At 45.6% G+C, this 24,736-nt stretch overlaps 1 protein-coding gene across 2 annotated transcripts in view; it reads left to right on the top strand.

Annotated features, from left to right (window-relative positions):
* Window positions 1-1,069: 1,069 nt before the first annotated feature.
* HDAC4 (histone deacetylase 4) overlaps window positions 1,070-24,736 on the top strand; it is a 264,827-nt gene continuing 241,160 nt past the window's right edge. Inside the window, exon 1 of one of the 2 annotated variants that reach the window (XM_075431189.1) lies at window positions 1,070-1,168. The gene's annotated coding sequence lies outside the window, so the exon portion shown is untranslated. Of the gene's footprint in view, window positions 1,169-1,704; window positions 1,775-24,736 lie in introns of those variants that run through there. The other variant, XM_075431191.1, reaches the window with a different exon arrangement.

Genomic DNA, 24,736 nt, shown 5'->3' with positions numbered 1-24,736 from the left:
GTGTACTATGGCTTGCATTTTCTATGGTATTTCTAGCTAATCCATCTCCATTAGTATCCTAAGAATCAAAGAATCTAGTTTCATATATGTCAAACCACCTAGGGAAAGAAGACAAAAGAACACGCGACTTTTCTTGTGACAAGTGAAAGGATGAACTTCAAAGGTATGCATCGCCGCAGTTGTGTCTCTGCTACCTCTGTCCTCTACCGCACGTCTCCCATCGCCAAGTTAATCTAGATGTGCATTTTTCTTTCTGTTACAATTCCACCTCTTCACAGACACAGATAAAACTGTGGAGGAAACGACTGGCAGCAGTGGGTCGAGGAGAGATGGGGGAACAGAGGAGTTCGACGCGCTTCCACAACCTTCTAGAAACAGCTGCCCAGCACTGCAGGGAGGTCTCCTCACCTCACACCGGCCCTTAGACGCGTGCGGGTTGTTCCTGGCCACGCAGTGCCAGGCGAGGACAAAACCAGCGGGTGGGAGGGGATGGTGCTCAGCAAAGGCTCCATCACAGCCCTCTCCTGCTGTACAAACAAGGGTGATGCGGATGCTGCTGGCAGGACCCAGCCTGCCTGGGCCTCCAAGGCCAAGGGGGGACCCGGCCTGCCTGGGGCTCCGAGGCTGAGGGGGAACCCAACCTGCCCAGCCTTCCAAAGCTGAGGGGGAACCCAAAGCGCCCGAGCCTCCGAGGCTGAGGGGGGACCCAGCCTGCCCGGGGGCAGCCGGCCTCGGAGACCCAAACCCCGCTCGGGGCTCCCATGCCGCCTCCCCGGACCGGCTGCCCCGGCCGCGGGCTGGGCTTCGCCGCTGCTCCCCGAGGGGCTTCGGGCCCGCCGCCGACATGGCGGACACCGGCGCGAGCCCCGCCGTCGCCTAGGCGATGGGCCGCGCGCCACGAGGCGGGGCCGGGGGGCCAGGGCGTGGCCTGATTGGTTCCCTTCCCCCCGCCGGGATGGGAGGGAGAAAAGAGGGAACTGTGGCTATAAATAAACCCCGCTTCCTGATTGGCCGGGGGGAAAAATGGTCGCACCACGTGACTCTCCATCTAAAAATTCCAAGATGGCGGATCCCGTCACGGGCTGAGTCCGTCGGTGGCGCGCGCGCCGCGGTGTCCGCGCCGGGGCCATCGCCGCACGGCTTCCCCGCCTCGCCCGCCGCCGCCCAGGTCAGTACGCGGCGCCCCGCCGCCTCCCCCCGCCGGGGCGGCCCCCGCGGCCGCGCCTAGCTGACCGCGGAGCGGCCCCTTTAAGGCCGCGCGCTTTTCTGCCCGCCGGCTTTTAACTGCGGCGTGGCCTCTCCCGGCCGCCGGGTTCTTAAGGGGATCGGCGGCGCGCGGCTGTTCGCCGCTATGCTCTGGCCGTGGAGCGCGGAGGGTTGCGGAGGGAGGGAGGTGATGGGCGGCTCCCGGCGCCAATCGGATTCGCCCGTGCGGCAGTGGCGGGTGGATTTGAGCCGCTCAGCGGCTCCTGCCGCGCGCTGATTGGGCGGCGCGCTCGGCGGGGCGGGGCCGCCGCGCGCCATCACTCGGCATGGGCGTAGCGGGCGCGGTGGGCGGGCCGGGCCGGGGGGGGGGCGTGACGGGCAGCGCTCCCGCCCATTCAGCGCGCCGAGCCTCCCCGCCGCTCGCGTTTTTGTGAATGAGGCGGGTGGGGCCGGCGATACCGCTAGCCCCGCCCCCTCCCCGCTGGCCCCGCCCCGCCCCTCCCCTGCCGGGAGCAGCGCCGCCGCCTCGGTGCTGCGCGGGGCTCGGCGGGGAGCGATGCGGGCGGCGGTGAGTGCCGCGGGCGGCGGCCGGGCCGCGGCCAGGGCCTGGGCCCGGGCTCGGGGGCGGCGGGGCGGGACGGGCGCGGCGGCCCTGCGGCGGGAGCGGCGCCCGCGGCGGGGCCCTGCGGCGCCGAGCCGGGGGCCGCGGCCCGGGGTCGGTTCTTTTCCCCGCCCCGGGAATAACGCGGGACTTGGGGAAAGTTTCTGCTGGGGCCGGGCTCCCCGCCGGAACGCGCCTCCCGCCGGGCCCGGGGCTGCCGGATGGGGCAGCGGCTCCCGGGCTGGGCCACGGAGGTCGCCGCGGCGCCGCCCCCCCCTCGGGGAAACGGGGAGGCGGGGAGAGAAAATAAAAAAAAAAGAAGAAAAATATTAAAAAAAGGGCTTTCCGCGTAACGAGGAGGAGAAGATAAGGGGTGTTCTCCTCAGCAGCGCGGCGCTTGAGGGGAGTTCTGAGGTGACGAGGGAGGAATGACAGGTCCGGGCTTCGCAGCCCGCGCCTGGGGGGGGGGGAGGGGGGGGGGGCCGCAAACCGCCGAAAACCGCCGAAAAGGGGGGGGGGGAAACCCTAAAAAAAAAAAAAAAACGGTAAAGCTGATGGCTGCGCTCGGAGGAGCCGTGCTGCTGAGCAGCCGCGTGTGGGTTTCGCTGCAGGGATTTGTCAGGGGAGACGCGGCGCGGTCCCCCGGCTCCTCCTCGGATGCGGGCTCCGGGGCGGTCGCCGAGCGAGTGCGTTTACATATACATACACATATACATACATACACGTTTACATAACGATCAGCTGGCGTTACACAGCGCGGTGCCCCGCGCCCTGCGAAGGGAAGCAAGCCTGCCCTTCATTCACCGCACTCGTGTCGTCGTTTCGTGCTAGTGAAACGTTTGGGGTGGGGTTTTTTTTATTTATTTTCAATTTTTTCTTCTGGTTGTTGCTTGCCTGGCAATAGCCTGCCTTGGAAGATTTGCATAAATTAGGCTCGTCGCCCAGACCGCTTGCTTTCTGGCCGTTCAGAGCCGATTTCATGTTCCAGGCTTCCAGGCTGGATTACAGGTCTAAAAATGTTCCCGAGAAGTGGGATCGGTGTTGGGAAGGTGTGGGTGGATTCGGGATGTGAAAAAACGCCGGTGAATCTGGGATGGGGCTTGCGGCTCGGGGTGGCGGAGCCCTCCGTTGCTTCTCGAGAGGGATATCCAGGCAGCTTCATTTCGCGCTGGTTTCCAACAGCTGTATTCTGTTGTCTTCGTAATGCTAATTTGAGACCGGAGAGATGGAGCAAGTACTATTTTGGCTCTCCGTGCTACAGCGAATTTCACCGTTGAGTGAATAATCTCCTTGCCAATGCGTTTTGATTTACTGGTATTATGTACTATCAATAAATGGGACTTGTGCTGTATTTGCAGCCGTCAAAGTGCTTTCGGTTGTTGCCAAAAGCTACCTGGAGTTAATTATCTGAATTGGACTTTTTTTAACGGCAACGTTTCTAAAAGCTAAGGAGCTCTGAAGTTTATATAATGATCTGGTTCTTGGCAATGCTTCTTTTTTTTTTTTTTTTTGTAATGCGGTCTGTAGCAGCGCTGAGTTTTAATCGTTTCTGATGTTTCCACCACCGCTGTATGGAGTTGTCAGCCTAAAAGCTGCTGTTTTCACTCTGCAGCCTCGCTGAAAGAGTTAAGAGGGCATTGAATTAAGAAAGCTCAGCTGCTTGTATACAAATATACAACAATTACAAGGCAACAAAGTTATTGCAGAATCCTACTGTAACCATGGCAACGTGTTCACTCAATTACATTTGGAAATGTAAAATGCCACCCAGTTAGAAAGAGTAAGTTTGGGCAACTGCAGATTTTCTGTATAAAGCGAAATGTGTATGACACAGCTTTCCAGGATTGTATACTTTTCTTCATATTTGGATGGTGTGTTTTAGCATGCGCATCTGACAGGTTTCTGTTGCTGATGTTAAGCTGTGCCCTCGGTTGCCTGAATTTAGGGAGAAAAAAAAAAACCCAAAATCTTTAAATCTTTAAAATTGTACTTTGCCATCCTGTGATTTCTTTGGTTTTACTTCAGGACTTGGCTTTAGAAAGCGGACAGATTAGAAAACGCATGAAATGCACTTTGAAAATTACCTCAGAATACTAGAGGAATTTGTCATTTGCTTAATGGGATGGAGGCATGAAAGAACAGCAATACGTGTGGCATGAAAGCCTTTGTTCCTTTGGGAGGAAGTGTTTGTTGAGCAGTCCGTGTTCACGTAGCGCGGTCGCCAACAGGCTGTCCTAAAGCCGAAGAAAACTGGCAGATGTGAGATACCGAACCTGTGGCCAGCACCAAGGGAAAGCAGTGAAGAAGTCAGCAAGAAGCTCGGGGAGCATCCAGCAGCCCCAGGTTAGGAGACAGCAGGTTCAGGACACCGAGGTCCTGAAGTGCGATGCAGGCGAACACCTCAGTGGAAGTTAGTTTCGTTTATTGCTTACCTTTTGATGGTGACTTACTAGCGAAAAGAATAAAACAGAGAAAGTAGTTTCTCGCATACGTTGATCTTTCTATCGGTCAAGATGCAGCTTTCTGCTTTGCTGTGCTCCTATTTCACAGGCAGTGTCCTATAAATGCAGAAAAGGGAAAAACAAAAACGCACTGAAGACTAATTGTATTTTTTTTTAATATAGGAGTGGTATGTTTACAGACACCAGCATATTGATAAACTTCTGAAGAAGTTACCTAGTAACCGGAGCTGGTAAGAGATATTTAGGCGGCTGCAGATTGCAGTGGGTTATCTTGAAGAAATGCATTTTGCTCAGGTCTTCAGGGACTTGAACTCCAGGCTGCCTGCTGAATCCTTGGAGTGTCTGAATTGGAAAAGGTTTGCAGATCCCATGGAGCTATGTTAGATTATGGATGGTTTTGGAAGGAAGCTCTGTCCAACCCGTCAGGTCTTTCTGCTTTCCCCATGAGCAGATAGCTTGTTTGCCTTGTGGCTTCCACACTCTTCAAAAGCAGCCGCTTAAGCAAGTTCTGCTCCCATGGTGAGCGCTCTGTTTTCGCCTTCTGCCGTGGGCAGAGGTGGAAGCACAGGAGCTGCCTGTTCGTAGACTGCTGAAAAGGTGGGGTTGATCTCAGGCTTCAACGTTACATCACATGTTGACCTGCGAGGGTGAGGAGTAGGACTTGTTAAAAATAAAGGTGAAAATGCAGCAGGAGCCAGTGGTTTTAGATTAGATTGGCCTCCTAATCTGTCTTTGAAAAGGCTTGGTGCTTTCTGGGGAGTAGACTTTTTAAAGGCATCTTAACGTGTATCTGTGATGTAGAAACTTGGTGCAATGCCTGAAACTTGCCCTCTAGTATTGTTTGTAGGTTTCAAATCTGAGAAAGCTACAGACTTTCTATACATGAACATGCCCAAACACATTTAAAACAAAGCGTCGAGACAAAAACTTGCCACCAAATACATAGTATGTGATAGGATCAAATGTTCTAGGCCAAATTTCTTTCATCTTCCAGAGCTGAGAACAGGCAAGAGCTTTTAAAATGGTTTGCTCACTGCTTATCAAATAACTTGTGCTGAAAGGAGTTAGTATGTTGAGTGTCTCTTAAATCTTGCTCTGCAGCCTTACCTTAAGGAGGCCAAACTGACAGTTTAACGTGGAGTGTTGATGTTCTTGATCAGCTGAATATTGGACAAGCTCAGCTGAGAGACTACTGTCTTCATTTTTGGCACTTTTGGGTTGCTTGAAGCATTCCTCTAATGCTTGTATGCCATGCCATACCTTTGCAAGATCACCGTAACTACTTGTCTTCGTGTTCTGTTAAGGATAGCATGCGTCTGTCTGGGTTAAGTGGCGCAAGTGTGTGCTAACGTGATGCTCTCTTCAGGGTTTGAAAATATGAATGCTCGCTGCCTGGCTGTGTCAACTTTATCTTAGGTTTAAAACATTTACTTGGTGTCCTCTTCTAGTTAAAGAAGTGATTGTGTTACACTCCTTGGCGTTGTATGTATTTGTATTTACTGGAAATAAATACTCATTGGCATTGTATGTGTGTGTGTGTATACGTATAATATAAAACCCCAAATCCTTAGGACCGTATTTTTACTTGTCTTCAGTTTGTGGTTGAGTACACACGGTAATATTATCAGAATAGTTTATTTGCTGAATAGTATCTGTTGCTAGCCTGTTCCAAATGGCGAAGCTTGGCACAAACCACAAAGAAATACTTATTGAACATGTTATTTGGACACTGGTAATGACATTCATTAAATATTTGCCAAGTATTCTTGACTCTTCTTGCTGGCTTCTTTGGTGGTGTCATCTTCTACTTCATTGCTCCTCCTGCAATCCCATTGCTTTTCTGTAATCTGTTTAAATCCTGGTCTACAAGGCCAGCCTTTGGGTTTAAATTTTATCAGACTCCTTCTGGAATCCTTGGAGTTTGTACTTTTACAAAAGTGTGTGTGTTACTGGACTGAGAAGCTGACGGGATGTGTCTTGTCACCGAATTGAATATTGCTTTTAAGATTTGAGTCTGGTTCCCCAATGGATAGCTTCTGTTTTCAGTTTACCGTTGCTTCCAGGTTCCCCAGGTCCAAGCATACCAGTGCTCCAAAGCAGCGAAAGGAACCTGGTTCGCCTCAGCTTGCTTGCTTGTCTCGGAGGTCTGAGTAGGGTGGGGAAAACCCCATGAAAATACGTGGGTTTGCCTCAAATGGTTTAAGCTGAGAAACAGCAGAAACACTGAAGCGGTCTGCTTTAATAATTAGAAGTGTGGCAATATTGTTTCCTAGTAAAAGGGGTAAATAGTCTTCTAAAAAATTCAAGTAAAACTGCATGTGGTGGGGGAGGAAATGTGTCTTAGAATTTTGATTCGATTCAGATTGTCTCAATATATATTGTCTCTATATTCGTGTCCTTGGACGAGGGAGCTCCTCAGACTGCTCTAGTAATTAATGCCACTTGCATTTTGATTGTGTTTTGCAGAAAACTGAAGTGGGCTAGGTTTACTTTATCCTGCAGCGGACCACATTGATAAGGCAATATATAACAGATGATTCATGAAGTGATGCTTGTCACTGGCAGGACTGCTTGGATAGCAAGCAGATTTTGGGCTCTGCTTCTTTGCCGGAAAGACTTGGGCAGTTTAAACTGGGAAGAGGAGAAGAGGCAAATATGCAGTGTATTTCTGGCTATCTTAAAGGAGCTGCCTTACAAATTTTAGGAGAAGTTGGGGATGGGTAAAATAAAGGAGGAGTAGAGAAGCACGAAGGCACACAGAGGTTGCATAATGATGTTGAAAAAGGGAACAATTAGGGAAAGACTGTAAAATCTCTTGGAAAGCTTCTGTGGTTTTCCCTTTGCAAGGAATTACAGCTTGGCCTGCCTCTGTAAAAATTTGGGCCTATTTTCATGGCATTCATTACTAGACACATCTTGATCAACTTCTTTTTTTTTTTTTCCTTCATGTTTTCCTATTGGGTGTTACCTCAGAAAAGTTTGATTAAAATCTGCTTCAAGCTACTATGTACTAGTGCAGAGGATTGTGTGTTGACTTGTGGTCGCGGACACACTTAGCTGTGTGCCCTCGTCAGCTGATTCCTCATACAAGAAGTATTTAAAAAACCGAAAAGTTGCGATTTGAAAGTTGGGTTTTAGACTAGTAAGAAATTAGTTCTAGTTTGGTCAAGGTTAGATTTTTTTTTTGTTTTTTTTTTTTTTTTACCCTAAGAGTTCTCAGTGACAGCCAGAAAGGAGCCAGAGAGATGTTGGGAGGCGCTGGAGGCTGAAGGTGATGTGTGCAGCTGATGGGGCTTGTCCAACGAAGGAAGAGCTCCTTTTTTTGGGGCATCATTACAGTAGTTTGGACAAATCTGTAGGACATGACCAAGTGTTGCTCTGGCAGCTTGTTGCCCATGAGGTGATGATGTCTAGGAGAACATCTGTCGAGTTTTTAAGCTCTCCATGTTGAAGATGTGACTTGCTGAAATAGCGAATTGAAGACCCTGCCTTGGGTACAATTTGGTTGTCACATCTGGGTTTGTTGCTGTGTTCGCTCCCTTGTTTTATTTCCAGTTTCATCTGTGGTAGACCTTTCCTGGACATGTGTATCTGTGTGTTGTATCACAAGCCAGTAAGCTGTTGGGTGAAGAATTGTAAGGGTTTTGGTTTTTGCAGTCATAGGATAAAATAATGTATGGGAGATGAACATCTCAGATTGGGTACTAGCAGCGTAGCAGTGTATTGTTTTAAATGATCTTTTATGCGTGTCACTCTCATTCTGGTGAACACTCACATCCAATTGAACTTAAATCCATTTATCTTTTATGAGGTAGTGAAGAATGTTGATATTTCACATGCAGGAAATAATTCACTTTATTAATTTTTCTGAAGAACTGGTGCTTTAATGAGGTGTCTGTCAGTAAGACTTAATTACTGTTAAATTCTGTGAACATTAGTATACTGTGACTTGTTTTATGCAAAATCAAATATCATTTGTCAAATGCACAGGATAGCATTAGTTTGCTGATATAATTTGCATTAAACTTGAGAAATAGCAGTTATCCATAACTGGCCTGTCACTAGTACTGGCGTGCAAGGTTTTGTGGGGTGTGGTCCTTGCCTGAACTGGTGCTGCCTTGCCCTCCCTGCAGTTGCACGTGAGGATGCTGGTAGGAAGGTGTAGCGTCACAGCTGCATCTGCTCTAATGTCGTTGAGCATTTCAAGTTGAATAAGCAGCTTTATTAGCAGTTAAATTTGAAAATTTGTTTTTCAGAATTAAAGGTAGATGAGCACATTACTCTTTTTCCCTTTTCCCCTCGTGTTTTCCAAGGTGTGTTCCGTTTGAGTTTTCATTTTAATTCAGTAAAAACCTGTAGCTTTCACAACGTTGTCTCTAGTCAGTTCATGTGCTTCTACTGTGTTGCATTTTCCTAACACGCTAAAATAGCTTACATTGCATTTGCTCGGTAGAAAAATGTTCAAGTTAGTTCTGGTGTTGTGTTGACAAAACTTTCCGTTTTGTGTGCATTTCTCCAAGAAAGGGATCCAAAATGTAAGCCTGAAACAATGAATTGATTCTGTTGTACGCTGTTCCCAACAAATATTCAGAAAGGGAGAGTTGTTCACAGTATTAGGAAAGTTATGGGGCTTTTTTTTCCCCATGGGAGCTACAGTTATCTAGTTTTTGTTAGTGTTTGTTCCTGATTCTGTTAAAATGCTGAACACAAGTAGTTCTTGCAGTGAGCAGAAAAAATGGCCTGCCTGCTTGCTGCAGGTTCAGTTAATGTAGAGCAGTGAGATTTGCTTTTGTGCTCAAATAATGTGCACTGAAGTGTTAAGTGAAGAAAAGTAGTGTTATTAACACCTTTAAAACGATGAGGATTCTGAAAAAATGGAATGGTCCATGAGTTTTAGCCTGGAGGGCTTGGTAGCTGAGGGCAGCGAGAAGGGAGAAGTCTCCAGTCTGGAAACACAGTGGCAGTGGGGCTGGTATTTGTGAGCGCTGGCTGATTTGGAAGGAGGTGAGATGAGATGGAAGATGGGCTGTTGGCCTTGACTTTGAATGCTGTGGCTCAAACTGCAAACAAGTAAGGACATAGAGATTGTTTAATTCCCAAGGACCAAGGGAGAAGGAAGACCCGTGGTGCAGACTGTCAGGCAAGAGGGTTCCTAGAAGGAGAATTCGCAGGTAAAACTGAGCTTTCCTGCAGGCTGGATTATATTTTTAGAGCACTGCACAGGTGGAACCTGTTTCTTCAAATGAAAAAAGAGTTGCTTCTCCAGCTGGCATAGACTTAAAAAAAAAAAAAATTGCGGTACCCAGTTCTTTGGCAGAGTCAGGAGGGGACTTCTCCGTGTCGTGAAGAAGGTAGCAGGGTCCTGAAGCTGAAGTTGGCTCCTTGTGGCACAGGAGGCTGTACATCCTGCTGCGGAGCCTGCTTTGTTTCTTTGGACCTTTTGGGGAAAAAGGGAGCACAGGCATCTTTCTGGAGTATCTCAGAAGACAGGAGGTCATGCTTCTTGTGGCGGTCTTGTTAGAGGAGATGAATGGTGGCACCTTTTATGCAACTGGAGACGCAACAGAGTGGTTGGGTGCCGGTTCCCGCTGCCTTCCCAAAGAGGCAGTGCAGCTTCTGAGAGTGCTTTGTGCTGCTGTGTCGTCTTCAAGGGCAGCAAAAGGAATGGCTCCCTACGATGCTGGCAGGGTCTTTTTTGGGTTGGTGCTAAGCGCGGCCCTTCCTTGCTCCACATGTAAAGCAGAAAGCCTGGTCTGTTGCTGCTGTTTTCTGCTGTTAGTCAACAGACCAACCCCTGTATTTCTGTAAACCTCACCTCTGCTGTAGGTGGTGATTACTGTCACAAATTAACTGAAGTTCTTCAAACTGAGTTCTGTTGCTGCTGCTCTTACTTGGTGGCAGTGTGATGAAGCAAGACTCAGATGTGTTTGGTAGTGAGTATGCTCAAAATTCTGTGTCGTGTCTTCATTCTGTGATGAAGAGGACGGGAAAGCATGATGAGGAGGCCACACGCAGTCAGGTATGTTTGAATCTAGTGTTAGATGTCCTGCTGAGTAACCGATCCTTCCAGTGAACTGGAACAGAAATTGGCTACCGTGATCTGTATTTGCATTTCGGTTTTTCCTCACCTACTTGATGTAAATGAGCCTCCTAAAATAAATTATTTTCCATATGGATTCTGTTGTGCACTTCTCCTATCCAAGACTGATTTTCTGTTTGAATCTAATGGCAATGCTTAGGTTGGGAGAAACTTGTATTTGCTTATTTATTTCCCCCAACTCTTACCTGCTGTCGGAACCTGGTGGAGGCTGAAGGATACATTTGAGTGAAGACTCTCTCACAGAGTTTTTAGCCTGGGAGCACGATCAGAGGAGGAGGGAGAGGACTAGAAGTGAACAGCAGGGTGTTTATTCTGATTGCATGTGGTAGGTACCGAATGGTTCGTTGGGGGCTGTACTCGCTTATTGGAGTTGCTTCATGGCTGTAGAGAAGTCAGGGCCATGCACCACACTGGAGAAAGGCTGCAGCCTTCATCTTCTCCTCATGCCTTATTTGGTGTTGGGCTTAATCGTAGTTGTGAATGAAGACTTAGCATTAGGAAAAAAACTTCTTACTTGAAGCTCTGCAAAAACTATGGAGCAGTGCAAGGGGACTTGTGACAGAGAACTCTGAGCTTTTACGTTATAAATTGTCAAACGTAGCATAACATAGAAGAGCTAGGTACTTCTGGATCAGTAGACAAAAAGGCTTATGTTGATGTATGTATTGATGTGATTTCAGGGCAAAGTGTAGCTGTGTTATTGGCTACAGTATACCTTGAAGAAGATGGTCTTGTACATTGAAATCTTGTTCATGAGCACATACTGTGAATTGTTGAAAACAGATAAGACTTTCACTATGCAATTTTATGAGCAATCCATGCTGGTTTTGGGTGGATTTACGCAGGTCTTGTTCACCACCGTGGCTGTATGTGGGTATCTTTTGCTGAGGTTTCCTGTACTAGGTTATGCTTTGTAAACAGAAATAAGTGGTGGTGGTACCTGACGAATCTGATTCTCGTGCCTGATTCGTGGTACTGCAAGTGCAAAGATAGCTGGTGTTCTGTTTGGGGGGGACCAAATCCTTCTCAGTGCAGAAAGCCTGCACACACATGAAAAAACAAAGCACAATCCATTCTGTTGATGGAGAGGTGAACGGTATGAGTCCCTTTTGGGCAATATTGGGCTGATGTTTGAACTGGCTGGTAACGTGGGCGTGGTGGTGTGGGGCAGTTGGGAGAGTGCTGCAGTGAGTGCCAGGGGTTGACAGCAGTCCTGGGTGGCAGACGTGTCGCTAGTACCAATTTGCTATGACCGTCAGACTAAAGTGTCCTTACGTCAATTATTGACAGTGTTAGAAACCTCAGCTGCATTCAGTTTGGCACTGAAAGTGTGCTGCTTCTGGTCTTTGCTATAAAAATGCTGGTCTAAAAATAAACTGGCGTACAGGGATGCTGAAAGCAGGGGAGCAAATGAAGAACTTGCGCACAGAACATAAGGCAGAGCGCTTGGCTGATTGCGGAGATGGTATCGCAGAGTAACGCTGACCCTGGCGCGAGTGAGGTCAAGGCAGGAAAGTTTTGCACAAGGTAATAATTCCACTGTAAGAGGAGAAGGAAGTAAGAAAACTGAGACTCTGAGATAGACATCGACCTCTCCTGTAAGCATACTGGCAGCTGGACTGTCAGGCTTCAAAGGCTATGTGCCATAAAAGCCCAAATAGCAATAGAGTGAGGAATATTGCACTCTAGATATGAAATCCTGTCGTGTAACAGCTAAACCAGGCTGTCCTTGCGCAAGTCCTGTTAGAAGTTGGAGTTAGGACTGCACAGACAGTATAAAAAAAGTTGCATTCGTGTTGAATTAGCTGTTTACCTCATTTAAAATGGCGGAAAACCCAAACAACTGGAGACATGGCCGTCTGATGATAGAAGTGAGAGCATCTTTGCATCGGGCTTATCACCCCACTTCATGAGAAGGATATCCAGTTATTGTATACTTCCAATTCCTAGATCTTCCCAAGTGCCATTATGAATGACATTCCCCGCATTCTTTCCTTTGCTGGAAGGAGCTGATGAAGTTGGGAAGTTGGGAGGCACGCTGGAAGCTGAGAGATAGCCTAACGAACTAGAGCGTAAGCTTGCTCTTCCCTCTTCAGAGGGTATTCCCAGTGTGGTATCCTTCCAGTCAGTGGAGCCTGATGTGGACATCTGATCCTCCTTGCTGCCTTTTTACCCCAGTAAGAAAAAACTTCAGTGTCTACATTCACCAGAGCAACTTTTAAGAGGAGCAAGTTAGGCTATATTTAAATTAAAAAAAAAAAAAAGTAGCATATTCTTGGCAATAATTTAGACTTTTAGCTGTAAACTGTCTACATTCCCTGGGGGATGAGGTCTCCTTTTGTGAAAATCTGTTCTGGATTCAGTATGTTTGACAATTTCTCTGTATGACTACCTTCAGTTTTTTGTTTTGTTGGTGTAAATGAGCAGACTAACCTGTGTGCTTCTAAGTACTCAGGATTTTTTTTTTTTTTTTTAAATCAAAATAAACTCTTAAGTGTACTGGGGACTGATGAGGCTTGCATTCCTAGTATTGCAACACAAGGTGTTCTCTGTTCTAGACTGTAAATATTTATCTCTTGTCAAAGCAGAGCAGTTACTATTGGGAACTGATCTGGCATGCGAAAAGGTTTTCCTTAAGGAATTTGTTTCCTTTTATTTACAGTGTTATCGTATATTTAAATTCCAGGGCCTCAGTGTATAGCTCTGAGGCTCGTTCTTAACACTGGCAACGAAAATCTAAATTATCACAGCCTCTGAATACGGATAAGTGAATTCTGAGCATATGCTGTAGCCAACCAACAAGTGTGGGTGTGAAACTCAAGCAAGGCAAAGGCACTAATGTTTTCCTGCAGCTGCTGGAGGACCACTAAATGAGAAAGCCTGCAAGCCATGCCACCGGGTGCTTTCTGGGCAGTAGGGAACTGGCTTCCAGAGCACTGCTTGGGGTGGCCGTGATGGAAAGAGCAGGTACGGAGAGTAGGTGTTGCATGGTCTGGCATTTTGCAGTCGCTCATCTCTTGCCCTCTTCTCTCCCAGAGCAGGCCCTCACGAACCCTTTCTGTGTCTCCGTTCGGCCTCCCTGCCAGCGAACGTGCTTTGTCGTAACCCTTCTTCAGGAGCTTCGGCGCTGCGAGTTTTGCCCAGTGATCTCTTGTTGAATTGCTCTCTGTTCTGTTTACCACAGGTACGGAGAGGTCTAGAGATGGTTACCTGCAATTGGTGGTATCTGAATCCTCACTGCTGGCTACAAGTCCTGCTTTTGGAGAGTTGTAGGTTGCATTAATCTCTCTGCAGTGGCTTATGTTTCTGAGTAAATTGTTTCTGTTGTATTGTGCTATGTGTGGGAGGCATATTCAGCCTGGAAAGGTCTGATTTTTTTCTTTTTTACATCTTTCTAGCTTTTGTACATACTTATTTTTTGATACTGGCAATTGCTGAAGCTTTCCGTGCTTGTTAGGTAGCTGACTTCCCAGTGTGCTGCATCTCGGAAGAGAAGCCAAGGGCTGTCAAGCAGATGTCCTAGCTGGAGTACTTCCTTTCCTCTTTTAGGGAATGGGCTCGTTGAATGAAATAAGTTATGGAAGCAGAGTTCAATCCCTGCCATAGCAGGGAAGGGCTGCTTTCACTCTTGCTTATAAACACACCTCTGGCTATATCCAGAACTGGGCTTTGAGGTTGTCTCTGATTCAGAGGTAGCAGGCACATAAAAGGCACTGAAAATAAGACAAAATGCTTTCTTTGGTTCTGGTGTTTTCATATGTATATATTTATTTTGCATGCATATATTTCATATATATATATATATATACACAAAGTTCATATATATTTTGTATTTTCGTATAAATACATGTATTTCTGCTTGGTGTGTCTCCCTCTGAAAACTTCAAGGACAACAGATGGGTGTCCAAGTATTGCCTTTTTGAAATGGCTCTTAATGTCCGAGTTTATCATCTGCTATCAAGGCACGTAAACTTCAGTTCTTGCTCTGTAATATCTGTCTTCAGGGGTGCACCGTCAATGCAGCCTTTGTTTTCTCCTCTCTGAAATCTTGTGTGAAATTTGCTGTTTGTGGCTTCTGGGCAACAAGCTCTCTCCTGGTTTGTGGAAGGGTTTGTAACTGACGATTGATGCAGCTTTGTCAGGGTGATTTACAGCTTTGTGCACAGTCTTTTTTTTTTTTTATAGTGCTTCCAGATTAGAGTACTTAAAGGTAAATGTCCAAAGTTATTCACCAATACTGTGATATTCAAAGTTGAGCCATTTTTTTAAGAGAAACCTTTGTTCAGTGTTTCCTTGAGTGTCTTGGGCGAAGGGAACCGTTCTGTGTAGTTTCGTGCCGGGCTTGTCTCTCTTGCTTTAATGTAATGTATTTTAGCAGAATTGAAGTGTTTTTGAATGTTACTGGCTTCTTGCACTCTTGGTAGAAATGGCTGCCTATTTGCATTTTTACTGGCTTCTGTGCATCTGGGTATGTCAGCAGGCTCTGCTCCTTTTCACTTGATCTTATCTCCCCATTCCATTTCAGGAAAATATTCTTAGAATCTCCTTCCCCCGGCCGCTGCCTTGGAGCGCGCTTTGCATGCAGAGTGTTTTGAGGTAGCAGGGAGTCACGTTTGCTTTGCAGTGGCTGCGTACCTTTGCTAGAATTTAAAGCTGGCGCTGAAATGTAAATTTTTGGAAGCGACTAAAATCCAAAGGAGTTATTTGTCTTTTGTAGTGCGCCGTAGCTTGCTTTGCATTTTCAGTGACTTCAACAGAAAGGGACCGCGGTGTTAGCCAGCGGTGGCTGCTAGCGTTGGCTACCAGGCCGTTTTTTTTCCTCTGGCGTAATGTAACTTATTTACCATTCTGCTCATGGTAACACAAAATTCATCCAGATCAGCATTTGAAAACAACAAACCCAAATATTTTGAAAGTACCTTGTATTCCTTCCTGTTTGTTTATTTTAGAGTATTGGAAGTAGCAGGTGATAGAGCGAAAGGAGATGCTGCACAGCAGGGCTTTGGTGGCTAATGGCAGCTCATCTGGAAAGCTGAGCAATTCCTCCTGCTGTGGTAGCTGATACTGTTAGCGTGAAGCTTTCGGGAGGATGTTTAGCAACATTCGAAGGTGCAAAATCCCAAAAGCCAGAAGAGTGAATAAGAGACCCAGAAGGCTGGGCTGCGGTGTTTTAAAAGCAGAGAGAGAAGGCTGACGAGGGACAAAACCAGGTTTAAATTACTTTGCTTGATTCCTGCCCTGAAAGAGGAACGTCTTACAGGGAAGAACAGTGTGTCTATGCTGTTTAGTGCATAAAGCTGTAAATGGCAGTATAAATTTTAATCTAGATCACAGAAAGTTAACAGAATGTGAATCCTTGCATATTTAAGCTAAGGCTCCAAGGCATCCTTGAAGACGCTGAGCTGAAGTCTGTCTTTTCAACTGGCGACTGACAGTGTTTTAAAACCTACCTTAAAAAAAAAACATGCATGGCAGATACTGTATCAGTCCTTGAAATATGTCCCAGTTTTTGTGGCTTTGCAATCCAGTTTTCTTATTTCAAGGAACAATTCCAATTTGTCTTGCTGTGTTCGTGTTGTGCAAACAGACAAAATGGGCTGTAGAAAATGCGGTGTAAATCATAAAGTAAATGGAGCTCTTCCTTCACTCTGAGTTAAATAACAGCCCTGGTGTTGGAAGCAGCATCTGGTAAGTAAACTCTCAAAAGTTTGATGGCCTCTGTCTTTCGAAAGGTAACCTTGAAGTACTTCTTGAGAGGGTTTTGTCCTTTTTTGCTTTGGTGGTATTGTAAAACAAATAAATAAAGATAAACCAAGCCCTAACCCCCTCAAGTACAAGTAATGTCAGTTGTTCCTTCCTTGCTTTCCTTGCTTGTCAGCTGCAAGCTTGAAATATTTGACCAAAGATTCTAGTTCTTATTAAAGGGTGATGCTGGTCATTAAAAATTTAACTCTACTTAGAAGGGTACAACACATGAATTTACATTTTTCTGGTGATTGAGATAATTTTCTATTCTGGCTGTGTTTGTGGCTTGAGAGCGTGACTTGTAATTTAAAAAGGGAGCAAGTGGAAAAACTGGAACCCTTGCAAATATAAAGGCATCTCTTTGCTTTAGCTTCCCATGGGGATTGCTGCCCGTTCGGTTACCAGCAGGCTTGTGCTGGGAATCCCAGCAGCTTTGGTGGACAAGCTGGGGACTGAGCAGCGTGGCCAGGACTGCCCTGCGTCCCCAGGGTGAGCCTGGTGCTCGGTGGGCCCAGGGGAGCTGCCAGTGCTGCCTGCTGTGCCTTCCCTGCCTGGGAAACCCAGCCTGAAAGCAGCGTGCTTTAGCAAAGGCGATTCTCTGGATATTTCTGAAAGGGGGGGGGGGGAAAATGACTGCAAACTAACCTGTCACATATTGTTTAAGGAAAAAAATTCTAGCTACTGTTTAAAGTGGTTTTTTTTTTTTTTTACATGGCAAAAATAACTGTTGATTTAACTGATGTACTACTAAAAGCTATCTGAATTTCAGTGTTTGACTGCCAGCTCTGTCATGCTCTTACAGGTGTATTTCAGCATCACTTTTCCTATGCTTATGGTGAGAGAAGAAAAGGTTTTCCCAACAAATGATAAAAAAAGTTAGATTGTATTTTAAAGGCAAAGCTGTATTTTTTTTTTCCCATTCAGTGCAGTATCCTTTATGTTCATATATAATATGCAGGTTTCAGTGATGCCCTGGTTAAGATCCTTTGAGCAAGAAGATACGCAAATACATAATGCACTGCAGTTATACACTATAACACATTTTTATTGGTGGTAGGAAAAGAGGTATGTTAAAAGAAGAAATGGAAGGGACACCGTGAATCCATTGGGATTGGAGTCTGGATTGCTGCATTGCTGCCAGAAATACGCAGCGTTTTGGTCCCAGTATTAGCATTCGGTGTAAGACAGATGTAGTAAAACATACAAAAATGTAAACTTTGGCTCCCGTGACGCTAGCTGTTGTGGGTGTGGATGTGCTGGTGTCTGAGCGGGGCAGCAGCCGGCGTGGAGGGTGCTTGCATGACGTCTGCAAGCACAGCTCTGTTCTGGTGGGGCAGGCTCGTGGGCGATGGAGTTTAAGAGCAAAAAAAGGCTTGTTTTTTGTAGGAGATGTGTGTCATCTGGATGTAGAAAATGGTGTTGGATTCTTCTGGAATGCAATAGCTTTTTGAAGGTTGACAATGACTGTTTAAGCCACTTAACTGGGGCATGAAAAAGTGTAATAACGAACCGAGCTAAGTGGTTCTTCCCAGAGGGTGTGGGTGCACGGGGCTCGGTGAGCGGGCATGGGTGCGTGGAGGGACCCTGCTGCCTGCAAGGGAGGTGAGCTCTGGTGCTGGGTATGAGGAGGTGGAGGCGGTGGAGCAGGGCTGAGATCTTCAGGGGGTGAGCCAGTCCAGCCTGGGAGAGTCCAGGGGGAAGCTTGCATCGTGCCGTATGAATCCTAACTGATTTTAGTCTGTGCTGTCAGCATGATAACGCTGGATGCTTTGTTTGCTTTTTTTTGTACATTTTTCCCTGTGCCAAAAAATTCGGGTATCCATGTTGCAGATTAAAATGCGTTGTAGTATCTCTTGTTCTGTGCCACTATTGCAGCGGACAGCAGAGGGCTAAATGTCCGCTTGAAAGTGATGCAACTTGTTTTCAGAGACCTTGAGGCACGTTTCTTTCCAAGAGCATGACAAAGGTCAGAACTTAAAAAGCACGGTGGTAGTAGGTGGGAATGGCAGCGCGGTTAACATCGTGCAGTGAGCACGGAGTGTTTGAGAACATGCATAATTTCTGGCTAAACTTAATGCTGGTTAAAACTAGCATTGCAATGTAGTCAGTTCCAAAATAAACTTGGGGAAATGTTTTACTAGACAAAAGAATTGCACAAGTTATGTGACAGGGTTGCTTTAGTGTTCAGACTAAATTATTTTCTCTTGGTAAGCAGATAGCATTCAATTAAAAAGAAAAAAAGAACTAGGCTAACCTTAAACAATGTTTGTTCTTTGAAAAAAAAAAAGTCAATATTCTTTTTCCAAGTTAATGAAGTAATTAACAGTGATTGATGACACATGTACTCAGCTATTTTATGCTGGTAGACCAGATGGGTTAGGCACAGCTAGTGACCAGTAATTTTGGTTCTTTGTCAGAAGGAACAAGAAGTTCAGATGTGGGCTGTAACAGCTGAAGTACGTGAATAGAAAAGGTAGATGTTTTTCACTCTGCCTTTCCCTGCCTATATATGAGGATTTGAAAAACCACTCCAGGTAAAGAATTGTGGGTTGTTCATTTTTAGCAGTTGAGAAAGCTGAGCTAGAGTGAAAATGTGGTTGGCAAGCTGAAGATTTTCAGTTGTGTCCCAAAACTAATTACATAAAGGTGGCGATATCCTTTTTTTGGCTGTGTCAAGCTGTTTTGAAAGAGAAAGGAGGATTGTGTGTGTGTGTGCGCACAAGCAGGTGAAGAAAATAAGACTTGGTTTGAAAGCTGCATTATTGAGCAAGCGTACAGAAAAATGGTGGCTGGCTCCGTGAGCTTTCTGTCCTGATCCGATTTTTCACCCTCAGTGTGTGCTGTGCTATGGAGGGAGAGGGTTTGGCGAATATCTTCAGCCCAGCACACTGAAGACAGGTGTCAGCAAAGTAGAGAGAGCCCGGTGCTGCTGAAATGCTGTGATGGGACTTCAGTAGAGTGATACAGTGGGAAGTTTTCAAATATTGGGATACATTGCAAGTTGCCAAAACTTTAATTTGCACGAATTAGGGAGGATCTTGCTATGTTGTCGAAGTGCTGTGACTAGATCTTGGGCATCGACAGGAAGCTTCAGCTGTTCTGGAGGTTGCACGGGAATGCTTCACTCAGCGAGACGAATTTGCTGTCTGTTGGTCACGCAAGCTCTTCCTGGCACTGGAAATGTTAGGGGGGATTTTGATTAAAAAAAAATAAACCCTTTTTTACCACTTCTCAGCCAAGTATTTAAAAGGAGTTTTGATTTTTGTACTTGTGAATTGTTGCAGCTAGGGTGGTCTACGAAGGAAGGAAGGAATGAGACGGACGTTGTCCGTAAACTCACAGTATTCATTTCCCTTCTGTCAGGCGCTGCTTTCACCTGCCTTGATTTGAACTCTTTGAAAAGCAGAAAGACTAGGATGGAGAAGAGACATGAGATGGGAGAAGAAGAGGGCTTCAGAAAAAGCCAAGACGGTAGATTTTTATAGGTAACTCTGCCCAATTTGTACCGACTCCTTCAAGGCTTCAGTAGCAGCTGGAACAGGCTCCCGAGGCAGACTTTTATCCTTTCTCCCTCCCACGCAGATCCATCTGTGAGACTGCTTGTTCTTGCTGCTCTTGCTGAGAAACTGGATCGGGCTCAGAAGCATCCTGCTCTTTCAGACCCTCTGCCAGAGTCTTGCTAGTCAAGGAGGGCTCTGTAATCCTGCAAATCTACATATTCCCAGGTTGTACACCCAGTCAGTTGCATTTCTGAATCTGCAGCTCTTTTACGAGCTGCGTTCCTGTTTGAAAAATTTCTCCAAGCTGTTGACCGCTTTAAATTGGAGCTCCCACAGAGTGAACACGGGGTGATGTTTCCACATTTCCTCGGATTCCTAAAGGTGATTTTTTGTTCAGAGTCTTGGATTACACATCAGAGTATTTAGGTCCACTCGTTATCCACCTGATTGTTCCCTAAGCCTTGCTTTTTTGCTTCTATGTGTATTTGAGATACCTGCAATGCTGCTTCGGCAGCAATACTTGTCGAGGTCTAAAAATACAGGAGAAATCGGCAGATCCCCTCTTTAGCTACCCAGTAATAATTGCTATTAGTGTGAAATCTGTGGAAGTAGAAATAATGTTAATACTTTTGTGTACTCCTAGCAGCGAAGAAGGGCCACAAAGATTTTTGGGGTTTCGTGGTGTCCACCAGAACATCTGAGGTTTTTCTTTTTAGGGCATGGAGGCACCTTCAGCTTTCGAAGCAGCTATAGCTGTTGATTAAGGTGGTGATTTGAAAAAGGGTCTGTAGATGGTACCGTGAGGGGTTTTGTGCAGAATATGCAAAAAGCATATTTTTTAATGTAAAAAAATGCAAAAAGCATATTCTTCCAAGTAGCCCTTGGTTTAAAGCTTAGTGATGAAAACTTGCAGACTGCATCTAGGGGCAAGCTCTAATAGTGGTAGGTGTGTGTTAATTTAAGATTGAAGTGAGTGAAGAGGTCTTCACCACGTCTGAAATATCAACGTCCCCTGTGTTTTCAGTTTGGGAAAGGCAGCCTTACTTAAGGAATCTGCATGCCATTGACATTTGTAGTGGAGTGTTTCTTGACAGTAGGAAGGAAAGGGGTATGAAACTGTAGAAAACAGTTTTTCTTGATTATTGAGAATTTCTGTTACACATAATTAGATTAATTATTTCTATATAGGCTTGCTACTCTTGAATAGCTGTGGATTAGTTCCGTGTTAATAAAGTAACTGACAATTAGTTAATAGTGTCTTACCATTTGTGGCTGTTCATTTTGTTTTCTTCTAATGTCTTATGGTGACTTCAGTGCATGCATAGCACTGCTTATGTTGCAAAGGCGTGCTTAACAAGCCACTGCCTGAAATAATAGCAGGATTGCTCCAAAAGCAACTACCAGGGACTGTCTAGCAATGTATTATAGCCTTCCCTGAAGGAACCGCATAAATACAGAGTAGGTATCGGTTATTCTCGAAGTCTTAATGTACGTATACTGTAATTTAACACTTAGGACAAACGTGGTTAGAGATTCAGTCTCTTTCTGAGCATTATACCGTACAAAACCTGTCAAAAAGTTAAAATGTTTAGCGTGAACATGTAAGCAATAAATCTTCACAGCGTGTATTTGAAAGTGGAAGTTTAAGGGAGAGGTGGAAACACAGTATTTGTTCTACTCTAGGTTGTCATGTGAGAATAGCACTTGTAATGGCTGGCATTGAAATGTCACCATTTGCTAAACAAATGTACTGTTTTTTAATTCCTTGAAGTACAGGGTAGTGCTTCTGTATTTCTTAGATGGTTAGTGCATTTGAATCATTGTGTTGTGCTTTTGATCTTAACGGTAGGTACCTCTGGTTTTGCTACTGCAAGATAAGAGTATGGAAACAACGAGTTTAGCAAAGATGAGATGCTGTAGTAATAGGGGCTAGACTGGTCAGTCTGGATCTGTACTAAGTGTGACCTGTGTGTATCTAGTATACTATTGGTAAGAAACTATTTGTAGCAGCTGTGTTAGGTTGTTTTTTCTGCTTAATTATTAGTTTTGCAGTTCTAATTGTAGTGAAGGCTTCAGGTACTGAAACTGATTCTGTGCTCTCTTCTTCCATGTGGATAGCCAAGTGCCGTGCAGGTACTTCTACCTGCAAGTTCACTCAAGTATTTTCTTCAACTTAATGAATGGAGGTGTACTCACCACTTGTGTGGAAATTAATGAAGAGTTTGGGATGTGATTTCAGTTCAATATCGAAAGTTACAAGCAGTAAACTTTGTATTTTGCACGATGGAACTGTAGGACACAGCAAAGTTGATTTGGTGACTCTGGAGGTTGGTGGGTAGGTGGGCTTTTGTCTTTAAAGGTCCTTGTTTGCCACATTCTCCAGCAGCATCCAAGGAAGTGTACTTCGAGAGAACATGCACATGGTGACACTTCTCTGAAACACTCTCCTGTGAGCCAGTGACTTGTCTTGTGGGTTTCCTGGCCTTGTGCAGAAACACTTGAGTGTTTGTCCCCTTTTCTAAGATGTCTGTCCATTTGCTTTTGGAATTCAGGAAAACTTTTGCTTTTTCCAGCACCCCATGTCAGAGTTTGTTAGTACTGCTAAGAAGGGGTGTGAAATGCTCCCTGCTTCAACTTGCCACATGAAGTATCTTTCCAGATACCTTCCCTCCCTTCTGTGTCCACCTAACCTCTCTCCCAGAAAGAGTGAGAAAGACATCTTGCTCTGAAAGAAATGGATGGGAAACAGTGTGATTGGCGACTTCTTTGTGTTAATCATGGTTCTGCATCACTTTAATGTCCTAAAGTCATCTCTGTCTGGGCTGGAGACTGGTAGTGTGCTTCACCTGTATGAGGAATTTGTACCACACCTCTGATCATTTTCTTTTTCTTGTCCTTCTTTTGAAACTCTTATACTGTGTACTTGGAAATGGAGGGGGTGTGTCCAGATTTGCACAAAATCTTAATGGTTTTGGAGGAACTGGGCTAATACAGCAGCAAATTTGGTGTTCTAATTTTATTTTCTGTCGTGGTATTCTAGTTGCTCTGCTGTCCACAACTGAGCATTAAGCTGATGGTGTATTTTACAGCGCAGCCTGTTACTCCTGCAGTGTGTGTTTAGAGACAGAAATACTGTCTTCAGAGATGTCAAACTCTTTGACAGGCTGTCTGATGTTGTTTGAGGCTTGCATGCAGAAAGGAGGATTTCTGGGAGAGCTCTGTTTCGAGTATCATTGAAACTCTTGGAAAACCAGCACTTCTGGAAGTGGGCAATGCTTGTGGAGCTTGGTCTGTTGGGACAGATTCAGTAAAGCTGTATCCTGCTTGAGCAGCAGGAGTTGGAGTGATGGTTTCGAAGGGTTGTGTGGGTCCTCAGGACTACCGCTGCTGCTCTTGTCATCTTGCAAAGCGGTGGCTCTGGAGACATGGTCCCTAGAGAGAAAAATCGGCCCGGGAGACTGTTTCACACTGCCTCTGCTCTAGATAAAGATGCAGTAAATAATATTGTGATCGCAGTAAATTATTATTTTTTCAAACCTTTTCAAGCATTCAAACATATTATGCTTTCAGACAGCTATCTGCCTCTTCGTTGTCCCCTCCTTATTTCATATATAGATTCTATATTTCATAAACAACCCAAAAAAAGCAAAGGCAGCTTTTTTTCCCCCCCCCCTCTGAATAGAGTTTGGGATGTGTTGTCAAAGGCGAGATTTAATCAATAAGCTCCAACAGAGGCACTGCCTCTCATTAGGTCTGGGTCTGCGTGAAGCAGGTGCATGCTGCAGCATCGGGTGGCTCGCAGGCTGCACGTTGTGAGTAGGAATCCAGGCAAGCATCAAGATGATGCTGTCATCTGACATGGAGCGTGTGGGATTAAACTTAATGCTGTTTGTCCATTAATGCAGCAAGGAACCTAATACTTTAGTAGATTTTGGGAAAAAAAAAAAAAATCTTGTTATTGGTGTTTAGTCTTCAGTGTCAGGCAGAAGGATGCTTTTTGGAAGATGGGTGTTTCCGTGGCTTTTGGAGACCAAACCCCACAGTGCTGGAGTGCTGCTATAGAAGTGCCAGGGTGCGGCAGGCGTTCTCCTAGCATCCCTCCTGCTGTTGTCTGCACAGAGCTGGCTTCCTTGTCCTGCTGAAAGGCAGCGTCTTCTGCAAAGCTTTTAACGTTCAGGGCTCTGAAAGGCAGAGCAGCTTTCTCTGGACCTAGAAATAAACTTCAAAGCACAATGACAGTGGGTTTATCACCTACACCGTGTTTTAATGCATGGGGTCAGCAGGCAGTTAGGTTTGTTTAACTGAGGTTTTCAAGTGTCTTGTCAGCAGGCTGTAATGTTGCAGTCGGGAGTGATGATGGCAGAATGTGTCTGAGAGGGCCTGCAGATGAAGCCAGGTCACCGATACCTGGGTACCATCCTGAAGCAACCAGAATGACTTGGCTTAAAACGATCTTGAAACTTCACCCTTAGGTCAAGATTTTTATCTTGGCTGAAGTGCGGTAGCAATTTAAGCTCTGGAAAATAGAGCTTTGTAAATAAAGCTCTGTCATAACTTTAATTACTGGTTACTGCACATCTGTACTTGTGACTAGGAGAGAGGCACATCTGGAATGGGCTGAGAAGAGAAGAGAAAGGGTCGACATTCATGCTGTCAAAACATTTTTGTGATAGAACTGCAAGATACCTGCTACTTATTATTTAAAAAAAAAAACAACCAACCTTTCAGTAGCTGCAAAATGTATGGAAACAGACTTGGAAAACTTTGATTACTTACATTTCCTAGTTCACATGTAATTCTGTCCCGTAATGGTTGGCTAGATGCCCAGTGGGGAAAAAGTGGTCTTGGAGAGCGTGTGGAAGGAAGAGTGTAGGACTGAGTTGTGGAGCTGCGTTGCACATGTGGCTTTGGAGGGCAAGCCTGGTCATGCAGTCAGAGAGGAAGAAGGTGAGGGATCTTCTGTTTTGGAGAGCTGTTAAATGGTTTTGTGTTTAGAGCCATATGCTTTCTCCCTCTACACGTTATTCCTACATATGGGTGGTTTGTTGCCACGTGTGATGACCCAGCCTGTTGATGGATTTACCACTATTTTCTTGGTTGCTTCTGGAAGAAGCAGTTGAAG

This window comes from Opisthocomus hoazin, chromosome 9 (genome assembly GCF_030867145.1).
Source record: "Opisthocomus hoazin isolate bOpiHoa1 chromosome 9, bOpiHoa1.hap1, whole genome shotgun sequence".
In the NCBI taxonomy this organism is placed as follows: domain Eukaryota; kingdom Metazoa; phylum Chordata; class Aves; order Opisthocomiformes; family Opisthocomidae; genus Opisthocomus; species Opisthocomus hoazin.
This window is presented reverse-complemented; position numbering and strand designations above follow the sequence as displayed.